This window comes from Rattus norvegicus, chromosome 19 (genome assembly GCF_036323735.1).
Source record: "Rattus norvegicus strain BN/NHsdMcwi chromosome 19, GRCr8, whole genome shotgun sequence".
Lineage (NCBI taxonomy): Eukaryota > Metazoa > Chordata > Mammalia > Rodentia > Muridae > Rattus > Rattus norvegicus.
The window spans coordinates 71,112,256-71,123,532 of record NC_086037.1 but is presented as its reverse complement, the minus strand read 5'-3'; the positions used below and the strand labels follow the sequence as shown (position 1 = coordinate 71,123,532).

At 49.4% G+C, this 11,277-nt stretch overlaps 1 protein-coding gene across 3 annotated transcripts in view; it reads right to left on the bottom strand.

The window, feature by feature from the left end:
- Slc35f3 (solute carrier family 35, member F3) overlaps positions 1-11,277 on the bottom strand; it is a 270,686-nt gene that overhangs the window by 147,297 nt on the left and 112,112 nt on the right. The window lies entirely within an intron of this gene.

Below are 11,277 nucleotides of genomic sequence, written 5' to 3'. Positions count from 1 at the left end.
AAAGGAGACCAGGGGACCAGGCTTCAAGCTCCTCCCGCATTGGCAAACCAAGACCCAGGACAGGCGTGGTCTCTTGCACTGAATGTGGTCGCAGTTGTGCAGGGTGACCTCACTGCTCTGGGCACATGGGCCTTTCATCTTCTGGAATGTGAGTGTGCCATGGTCCTTGGCAAGGGAGGGGACACAGTGAATGTGCACTATGCCATGCACAAAGTTCCATGCAAACATGTCATACACACTCCTAGGTCTCTTTAGATGCCCTACGGAAGGCAGCTGACTTGTTACTGCTATTCCCAGAAGGGGGTGAACAGCCGTGGCTCGCTGGTAGCACACCATCCCTGACTTCCAGGACTTTATGAGCAGAGATCAAACCCCGCTTTCATCCCGTGCACAACGGATCCTAACGCCCATCTGCCAGTGAGAAATATCATTATGAGTGCTGTGTTAGCTGCTCTTCTTATCTCTGTGACCCAGTACCCGACACGGAGCTTAAGGGAAGAAAGATTCGTTCTGGCTCAGGATTCAGGTGAGATGATCGACCATGAGGGGAAAGGCCAGGTGGCAAAGACCAGCTTGGCTCAGGGCAGCAGGAGGGCAAGGCTGCTCTCTCACTTATCAGTGGACCAGGAAGTCTGTGAGAAACATTTCACACTCAAGCCAACACAACCGTCAGCCTGCCTATTCTGTCTTCTGGATTTCATCTATGAGAGATGCAGCGGTTTGGTGGGCCATTCCTCAGGTGGATGAGTGCTTCTTGTATAGCACAGAGGCAGCCCTGGGTCCCAGCCTCAGGCATTGCATAAGAAGGGGTGTGTGGTGGTGCATGCCTGTAATCCTTGCACCTTGGAGCTAGCAGGAGGAAGGTCCACAGCCCACTGCCATCTTCAGCTACTGGCAGCCTCCCTGCCCTCTGCCGAAGGAACATTCCTGGGTCTTGAGAAATAGATCAAGAACTGCCCCCTTTGAAGCTGTATCCCCTATGGTTTCCATATCCTCCATGGCAACTAAGGTATATCAAACCCCACAGAGCTTCTATTTGGATGGAAGGAGGCTGGGCGGTGCTGGTGGCCAAGGCTGTCCAGGAGTTAGAGGTTGAGCCTCTGCAGAGAACAGCACTTTGCCCTTGCACTTGAGGGAGAGGGAGGTGGGCAGAGGGAGCCCCACGGTGTCTCCTGCTGCTTGTTGGGAGGCAAAGCTGCTCCCTTCTGTTCATGTCCCACTTGGAACACAGGCTAGTTCAGATAGCGTGGGATGCACTAAACATCTGCATTTTCTTTTCTGAAAATGGTCCCCGATGCCAGGACTGGTGATGGGTAACATTTTCCTGGAAGCAAGAGGCAGAGCTTCACGTTCAGGTCAACATGAGGTGGGGAAGGGAGCCCGAGTGAGTCTGACAGACAGTCACACACAGATCAGCTGCCATGCACTTCTGGGTCTTTTCACTAATCAGGTACATGCTGCCACCATCGAGTCTTTGCACTGTTACTCTCACTTTCCCACACCCCCACCATCGACCTGATCTTGTGGCAGCTCGGAGATTTTTATTTTAACCCTTGTTGAAACAAAGCTGCCTGCCTGTGTTGCATACGTCTGACTCTGACTGCGTACCTACATGTGCTCATGTGAGGGTCAGAGCTGAATGGCCAGCGTTGTTCTTGTTTTCCCCCTAGAGACAGAGCTTTCATGGAACTGGAAGCTTGCTGTTTTTCCCAGAGCTGTTTGACTTTTACATACTGGGGGATTTGAACTTAGGTCCCCAGACTTGCAGAACATGGACTCATCCAACACTTTTAACCAGAGAGAGAGAGAGAGAGAGAGAGAGAGAGAGAGAGAGAGAGAGAGAGAAAGAAACAGAGAGAGAGAGAGAAGCAGAGACAGAGAGAGATACAGAGACAGAGAGACACAGAGACAGAGAGAGATACAGAGACACAGAGACACAGAGACACACACAGAGAGACAGACAGAGCGCGCATATATCATGTTACATTGGAAACTCGTGCAGCTGGTCAATGTGTGTAGAGGGAGAGGCAGCTCTCACGTCCTTCGCGGCTATGTGTCAGGTAGACTGCATGGATAACTGACAAGCCAGCTCCCAGGGGTTCTCTAATATCTGCCATCTTCCTCCCATTTCCTCTTGGGAACACTGGTATTGCAGACACTACTACTTGAGCCTGGCTTTTACATGGGTGTTGCGGTTTAGAATTCATGTCCTCATACTTGTGGGGCACTTTACCCACTCACATCTCAGCCTCGCTTTTATACCTACGTGACAGGATTGCCCTTTAAAATTTCCTTTTATAAACAGCCAACAAACAAAAGCCCAGCCTGCGCGTCCCGTCTCTAAAGGACCACGCCCCTCCCAACCGCTGCTTAGCAACCCGAGGAAGCCAGGCTTCGAAGACGTGCAGTCAGCGCCCCCTGGTGTCGGTGAACAGGCGTGATGAAACTTCCTTTTGCTAACTCCTCCACAATCAGACCCAAATCTTACTTAGTTAAGTCTCCTGTTCTGCACTGGTAGTTCAGTTTTGCTTATGAAAATTATAGAAGCTCTCTCTGCAAAGGACATCACCTCCAGGCCTGAGTGTGCATGAATCTGAGGAGAGGCTCGTGGTTTCCAAGCAACACGACTGATTTTTGAAACCCCTCTCCTTAAACTAACAGTCCACCTTTAAAGGTTCCCAGATACATCCGTCTATTGTCGCAGTTAAACTAGCCCTACAGAATATATACTGTTAATTTCCTTATATATTAAAAATAAAAACCGATAAAACCAAACCAAACTAACAACTTCAGAAACTAGCCTCCGGCAGAAATTCAAATGTATAACTCCCAAATATATTTTCCTTTCCAAACTTAAGCAAAATCCCACATATTGTCATCAGCAAAACGAAAACAAAAAGACAGTCAGAACTTCCCAGAAGACCCATAAAGCCCACAACCGGCGTGTGGCCGTGTGCTTGACCCCTGCTACCCCCCAATGCTGTGGTGTGGATTTCCCCTCAAACACCTGCTCAGTGACATCACACAAACAACATAGCAGGAAGCCACATGACAAGAATTTACAGCATGGATTTGGCAAATGAGAAAAAGCAGCCCCATCCCTTCCCTGGGAAGCCAGTCATTAAACACTCACCCGTTCACACTGTGGAGGGGTAGCAAGCAAGCACCCCCATCCGGTCTTCCTGCCCTGGTGAGATGTGCCTCATGTGTAGGCATCATGGACCATCAACCCAATCTCCCTCAGTCAGAAAACCCTCATTTGCAGCAGCCTAAGCGTTGAGTAGTAGAGTGAATATCTTTAACCAGAGCTACATCCTCACCCATTGTCCTTATATGGGTTAGGGTCTTCTTTTTGAGAGAGGACCTCATCAGGAAGACAGGAAATTTGAGATTGTGTGCCATCTGCTTCCTGGGCACCAAAAGGACAGCACCATCCCTATGCTAGCTTCCTTGGTACACACAGCCCAGTCGACAGCTGACAACACTCTACACATGGCATCCCCAGTTGCTTGGTCGGTGGGCACTAACACACTTTACAGACAGCAAGTGTCTTTCCTGTCTGGAGTAGGTCTGGGGACTCCTTTTGAGACACGACCCTTCTTCCTTAAAGGAGAAATTCCCGTTTATGACTTGTGGACTTGTGGTGGTTAATATCTTCAGCTTGACAGGATCTAAAGCCATCCAGGGGACGAGCTTCTGGGAATGTCTGTGAGAATATCCAGACTGAGTTATCAGAGATAGGGAGGTCCCCTGTAGATATGAGGGTGCTGTTCCATGGGCGGGGGTTTCTGGAAGGAGGAGGTGAGATAAGTGGAGGCCTTCATGTCTCTCTGATTCCTGACTGCTGTCTGTCACCTCTGCTTGCCACACTCTCCTGTCACAATGGGCAGTGTCCCTCAAAGTGTGAGCCGAGAGAAGCCCTTCTTCCTGAACTTGTTCCAGTTGGATCTTTTGTCAACAAGAAAACTAAGCCCCCTGACAAGACCAACCTGGTACTGAGAGGTGATGAGAAACAGGAAAAGAAGCAGGAGGAGCCCAGGTGCTCCTTATCTGTTCCTCCTGGCCCCTTTCATGAGCGAACCTTGCAGCCCTAGAGACTCTCAGCACAGTTGCTTAGGGTGCTCTGTTCTGAACCTGACATGTTCAGGAGCTAGAACTCAGAAAGTGTAACTTCCCCTCTCCCTCCTCCCAGCCTGCATGTGTGTTCATGTTCTCTCTCTCTCTCTCTCTCTCTCTCTCTCTCTCTCTCTCTCTCTCTCTCTCCCTCTCTCTCCCTCTCTCTCCCTCTCTCTCCCTCTCTCTCCCTCTCTCTCCCTCTCTCTCCCTCTCCCTCTCTTTCTTCTTTTTGTTCAAGATGTTGTCCTCGAGTTCCCTTCTGTATCAGTTCTTAAACTTCTTTTTTTTTCTATGAGAATAATGTACAAAAGAAACCCGGTGTCCTTTGGTGACACTTTCCAAGGTTCTTAAAATACCTCACAGATCTTGGGCTCCTCATTGTCAGCTGGGAATGTCTTTAGAGCTTCGCCCACAGAAGAAATTTCCTGGAAAGGCAGGCAGGAGGCCCCTCCAGATGGACTGGCTCTGCCCAATCTCTCCATATCCCAGTCACAATGCAAGGGTTTAGTTTGATGACTGGGTCACCATTCTGTCCTCGGGCTGAGGGGTTTGCACGTGGTAATTATCCTAGGCTCACAGGACCTCTGAGAGACTGGGCACATCATGCAGACAGCCACAGGATGCCAATTATAAACTCCTCATCTGTAGTTAAATGTTGGCTACAACTCCCAACTATAATCGAGGGGAGCTGGGTTTGACGTTCCTTTGGGACTCTGGCTTAAGGATAATTCTGACATACGATTAACAGGGGAGAGAAAGAGTCAGGCTGTGAGTCTTCTTTTTTTTTTTCAAGGACACATAGAATTAGGCACAGATTATGGTACGACAGCCACAGCAAGGACTCAGAATGGTTTGAGGTGCTATGAAAATGTGGCTGGCCTTCCACATGGCCTCACCACTCCAAGCCAGGGCTGCTCTCACGGTCTGATCTCTACAGGGGCTTATGTGGGTTCCACAGAAAAAGGAGGGGTGTTGCCAGCCTCTTCCTACATGCCCTAAAGTTGTCACGGATGACAAACCCCATTATGTGTTTCTTCAGTTTGCAAAATAAGAGTCCTGGAGAAGCTGACCCTATCTGTTCCTGCGGGCAAATCCTGGTCTCCTGAGGACTGGCTTGTCACTACTCTCTGCAGCCAGCAGAGGGCGCACGGGGTTCACGGTGTTACATCTGCATCCTAGGCTTCCTCTAAGTTTTCCAGGCGCAAAGGACCCTCTGTTGTGCGCAAACAAGTCCACAGAAACTCAAGACAGGAGCTAAATTCCGAAAGTCACGTCTAGCCCTGCCTCGGGGGGAAAGAAGGAAAGAAAAGCCAGGATTTGTTGTTTGTTTCTTCTGATGATGACATGCAGTAGTAGCCTGCCTTAAACTTTCTGCGCAGGTTTCAGTGAGTGTTCTGAAGCCCCCCACCCCCACCCCACCCCACCCCACCCCAAGGGCTAACCCTACCTGTATAAGTGAGCCCAAACTAAATTCTCCACATAATTCAAGAGCCTTCCCCATGTCGAGAAGCCGTGCCGTTCTGTTATAGGAACAGTGGACCAGAGGAATATCCTATTTGGGTGGCTCAAATTCTGGCTGAGAGCCGAGATCTTGTTAATATTTTGTTCTCAGGCCATGTAGCTGGAAGTGAAAGACCCCCAGACTTGAGGTACCCCCAGGAAACACGAGAAGCCGGTCTTGATGTAATCAACAAGAGGCAGTTTTATTTACGAGATCTCGGGCTGACACGTATCTCACACAGGAGATTGAGTCAAGCCCCGAGCCTCTCTAGGCAGGAGCTTATATAGGGAAAACCAGGGGTTTCGTGTGAATACACATAATTGGCTAATACAAAGGGTGCACAGTTACTTTTGGCACGGAGTTACATCAACAAAGCATACGTGTAATCTAGCATCTCAGCAATGTGGGCAGGGCAACTCATCTCACTGCAGCAGGGGGATGACCCATCCTCAGGGAGTGAAGGAAGGGGAGGAGGTGGCTCCAGATGGCCAGTGTCCTTGGGAGTTGATAGTCGGGCCAGTGAGCCCTATCTCAAATTCTCTCAGGCATGTCTGGACTTTGTTCATGACTAACTTTTAGAAATTTTAACCCTTCAGAAGCAGATCATTGTGTCTGGGGTGTAAGGCGTACGTGGTTAAAGGCACTTCCGGGTCACAGTTCTATCAGCTGGGGGCGTGACCAAGGCTCACAACATTTAGTCCAGCATTTTGATCCTAAGGAAGGTATAAAAGAATGTTGGGCGTTCGTTTTCCATGGCTGTCGATTTATTTTAAAAAGACAAAACCCATCCACTTCTTCACTTCAGTAAGTGTTCACTGAGCATTGTTATTGTGTAACTGGCTTGGGTAGGTATGATCATGTTCTAAAGAGACTTACGTCCTTGACTCCGGCAGTCTGGACTGTTGAAACAACGTACCACAGGGACCTAGAAAGAGATGGGCAACTTAACATACTGACTGCCTGACAGGAAGGACTAGAGCTCAGGTAACCATGTTGGGGGACATGCCTTGACCAGGACTGCCGCTATTTCCAATGTGGTCACATTGACTAAATCTTTTCTGCTTTTCTCTACTAATTTAGCTTTTTTAAATTGACTTATTAAAGGTCAGTGGCTGAACCTGGCTTGCTATAGCAGCCTAGGGCAAACTCTGACTTTAAAACCTGTAACCTTACATGCGTGACATTCTGCTGGAACCAAAACCCCGCCATCCCTGCCTTGTGATGTCCTTACCATCTCTCCGTTTCCCCTCTGCAGCTGTCTGGGCTCGGGGGACTCCTTTAAATGCTGACTCACCAGTTTCTGCTGGAGGCAGTCCTGCAGTCCTCCAGGGGCACGTGGGGTGGAAGGGGTTAACGGGAAACAAACATCATCACTAGTGTGTGAGTGCTGAGCTGGTCACACTGTGTGTGAGCTGGCTCCTTGTGCCAATGTGGAGAACAAGTGTGCACTTAAAATACAGAATATAAAAGAGTTCCTATCTGTCCCTCCTGTTCCCTATCCATTGGGTTATGGGATCCAAGGGATTGTTTTACTAATTACCCACTTCTGGATTCAGGAACAACCCATCTTCCTTCTGGAAAACTGTTCTTTTCTCTCCACTTTCTTCTCAGTCACAACACCGTGCTTCAAGGCTTCCAACTCTGTAGCTATCTCTGATCTTGGTCTATGCCCTTCATGGTCAAGACAAGCTACCTGACTGCTCACTTAGGCGCTCTTTTGAGTGGGTGCCACACTTTCCTACCAACGCACTCTGTCTGTGAACATTTCTGTCCCCAGCCCTTCTGAAGTCCCTGGGTTCATCTTCACTGAGCAGCTCAGACGCCTCCTGCTGAGATGCTGTCACTGGTCTTGTGTAGCAGGTGCCCTGGCAGCATCCATCCCCTGACCTACAGAGCATCCAGAGCAATCTACTCATCCCGGGGCTCTCAGTTTGCCCAGTGTTGCACCCTGCTGCTTAAAACCATTCTAGCACAGAGTAGCTGCTCCCCGAGTCTTGTAGAAGGCTCACAGAAAAAGTACCCACAGCCCCTCTGAGAAATCTGTCCGTAAGAAGGACACCAGCTGCACAGGGAAGTGAAGAATACAACAGAGAGGAGACTGTGTCTAAGCTTCCAGGGGTCCCTGAGACCACCCCACTGGCCACTGGGACAGTAGGCAGAAGGATGCTCCTACATTGTGGCTGATTTTTGTTGTTGTTGTTTTGTTTTGTTTTGTTTTTTTTTTAATAAAACGGTTGTTGGCAATGAGTACCTTGGAACAATACTGACTTCAGGGTTCAAAAGCAAACCTGCCACACAAACCTCTTTCCTCTGCTTGTAGCATAAGACTTGGAAATACGCTGTCCTTAGCAGGGACTCTACCGTTGTCACCAGCCTAAGACAGCAAAAGAAGTCTTTGACCTGGCCCCCAGCCAAGAGCTGGGCTCACTCTCAAAACTAGCTGTGTTTGCAGGAGGAGAACTGCTCCTAGCAGCCCCCTCTGCCAGACATGTGGCCTCGCCATGGTGGGGGATGTGGGGTCAGGGGGAAGGGAGGCTGCTCAGTAGGACAACCGGAGTAGAGTGGCTTTCACAAGTAGACTGTTACTTCTAAGGAGTCTAAAAGGCACTCCAGGCCCATCTCAGGTCAGAGGCCCTGCCACCTGCAATACAGACCATCAGTGATCATAACGACTGCGTCTCCACAGTCAGGGACCGTGTTGGAAATTTCTCCTACAGATTTATGCCTTGGCTGGGGAAGACAGATTTAGAGACACCAAACGAGGCCATTACAAGGACCTCCAGGAGCCTCACTAGCTTAAAAAAAAAGTATCAATGAGGGGCCAAGGACATGGATTTCTTGAGTAAAGGTGTCTGCTGCCAAGGCTGACAACTTGAGTTCGAGTCCCGGTCAGGGGTCGACACCAAATATCTTCCTTAATAGCTCTCTAGGCTATTCTCAGACAGGATGCTCACTGATTGGCTGGCCGGCCTGTGAGCTCCAGGGTCCTTTTGTCCCTGTCTCCTTCACAGTGGCGTCACAGAGCAAGCCGCAGGACCCAGCTTCTGTGCAGTTGCTGAAGATCCAAACTCAGAACCCCATGTCTGTTCTCCACTCTCTGGGCCCTCTCTCCAGTTCTGCCATCGCTGTTTTACACTACGCGTTAGGAACAGTGTACTCTCCAGTAGCTCCCTTCACTGAACAACCAGCCCTTAACTGTCTTTGTCCTTGGACAGTTTACACTTTTGACCTCGGTCATTCCAGTCGACAGAATGGCAGCAGACGTCCTGTCAGGCAGGTACTCAAAAGTGTGAGTCTGATTTTCCAAACACAACGGCCAAGGTGAAGTCAATGAGACAGGAGATACCACTCCTCTCCTAAACACACAAGGCTACTCAGAGAGGATCCTGCTACTTCACTTGGGCAGGGCGTGTCTGTCCTAAGTCAAGCCTACTAATGGGAGGGCTGTCGAGGAAGGAGCATTTTGCTTAGAGGTCTGAGGCTCATATTACACCTTGAGTTTGAGTCATCATTGGACTATTTTGGAATCCCCAAATGTGATGTGACATTGGTCTTGTCCTTGTCACACCCGTCCATGATCCTGTCCAGACTGATATCTTGTAGAATCCCCACCTTCCAGGAGGGTCTCTACCTCTCTCTCTCCCTCTCCCTCTCCCTCTCCCCCTCCCCCTCTCCCTCCTCCCCTCCTCCTCTTTCCTTCTCTCTCTCCCTCTCTGTCTCTCTCTCTCTCTGTCTCTCTCTCTCTGCCTCTCTCTCTCTCTCTCTCTCTCTCTCTCTGTGTGTGTGTGTGTGTGTGTGTGTGTGTGTGTGTGTGTGTGTGTGTGTGTTGGGGGGAGGGGGTCAGAGAACATCTGAGTGTTAGCCCTTAGGAGGCAACCACTTTGTTTTCTTTTTAAGGCAGGTCTCTCACTGGCCTGGAGCTCGTCGAACGACTAGACTGGCTGGCCAGCAAGCAATTGGTTAATAAGTGTACCACCATGTAATGGTTACTGTTTATGGTGAATGTGACAGAATCTCAAATCACCTGGAGGATGAGTATGCCTCTGGGGGGGGGTCATCTTGATTACATTAATTGAGGTGGGAAAACAGTTCACTGTGGGTGGTGCCATTCCCTGGCTCAGATCCTGGAGAAAGGGAGCTGGGTATCTATCTGCAAGCATCATTGGCCTATGCTTCCTGACTATGGATGCTGTCTAACCAGCAGCTGCCTTGTGATCTTGCCACCAGGATTTCCCCACCGAAATGGACAGTACCCTTGGACTGTGATTCCCCACCCTCCTTGACATGCTTTGGTCAGAATCTGTCCTGGCACCATGTTGAATCATCAATACATGTGGGCCCTGGGGAATCAAAGTGGAGTCCTCAGGCTTGTGCGACAAGCGCATTCCTAACTGAGCCATCTTCCCAGCCTAGGCTTTGAAGACTGTTGCTCATGTCTGTGGACCTGGGACACTGAGCCTCAGAGTAGAGCCCAGGAACCAAGTGTAGCTACGAGGGGGCAGATGCTCCTATTTTCCTGATGAATACTCATGACGAGATAACACGAGGGAGGCATCGGAGGAGGCTGGGGTGGGGCTCAGCCAGCAACAAAGCCTATACCTTTGTTAGTCATCTACCTAGGGACAGGGTCCAATCCTGACACACAGCTCTCTCTTCTTCACATGTTGGCTGAATGGCTGGCATCCACACTTTCCCATGGCTCTTTATCCAAAGTGTTCACCATCCCCACCAACTTCCCTCTTTTTATAGTGAGTTGAGTCTTATGTGTGTATTTTATGGCTTTCCCCCTAAGGCACTTGTCTGTGCACAGCAACATTGAACTTTAGGTAATGTTGCTGTAATGGGCAAGCAGAATGCTTCAGCACGCTCTCCTAGTTCACTTTTACCCTGTCTAGCTTGCTTGGCTTCTGTTTCAGCTACAAGGGCAGACATAGACTTGTCTGGCCATCTGTGTGGGGTTTGAGGCCAAATGCATTTTCAGAGGTCCCAACTTGGGCTGTTGTGGTTTGGCATCTTCCTGTGGAGTGCCCACAGCTGTTTGACAGCTGGACTGGTGTTAGGTCAGGATCTGTCCCTGCAGAAGGACAAATTGGGTGTACTGAGAGGCTGAAGGGGTGACGACACAGTAGGCAGCAGGCACGGTTTGGGTGACACGTGGAAATATGTTTTTCACTGCAGCTGAAGTCTCACCTCAAGTCTGTCCATTCAGTGCCTGACTTGGGGAGGAAGCAATGTCTGCCATTTATAGACTGATGTTGCTGCAGATGTTGCTGGCCTGGGACTTGCACACAGCTGGACTTTTGCGAAAACTTCTTTCCATCTCCTTCCTTATTTAGATGTTTTGGTGAGTGTTCCCTCATTTTATCGCCTTCAAACCAAAGGTACATGCAAAACACACACACACACACACACACACACACACACACACACAGAGACAGAGAGAGAGATACATAATACATACACACATACTCGCACCCACACATATATACACAAATGCATATACACATACATACACTTTCATACATATATACTCATGCACACCCACCCACACACTCATGCACACTCATGGAGACACTCATGCACACTCATGGACACACAAATGCACACACATATATACACACTCATGAACACACACATACACAATCTCGCACACACACACA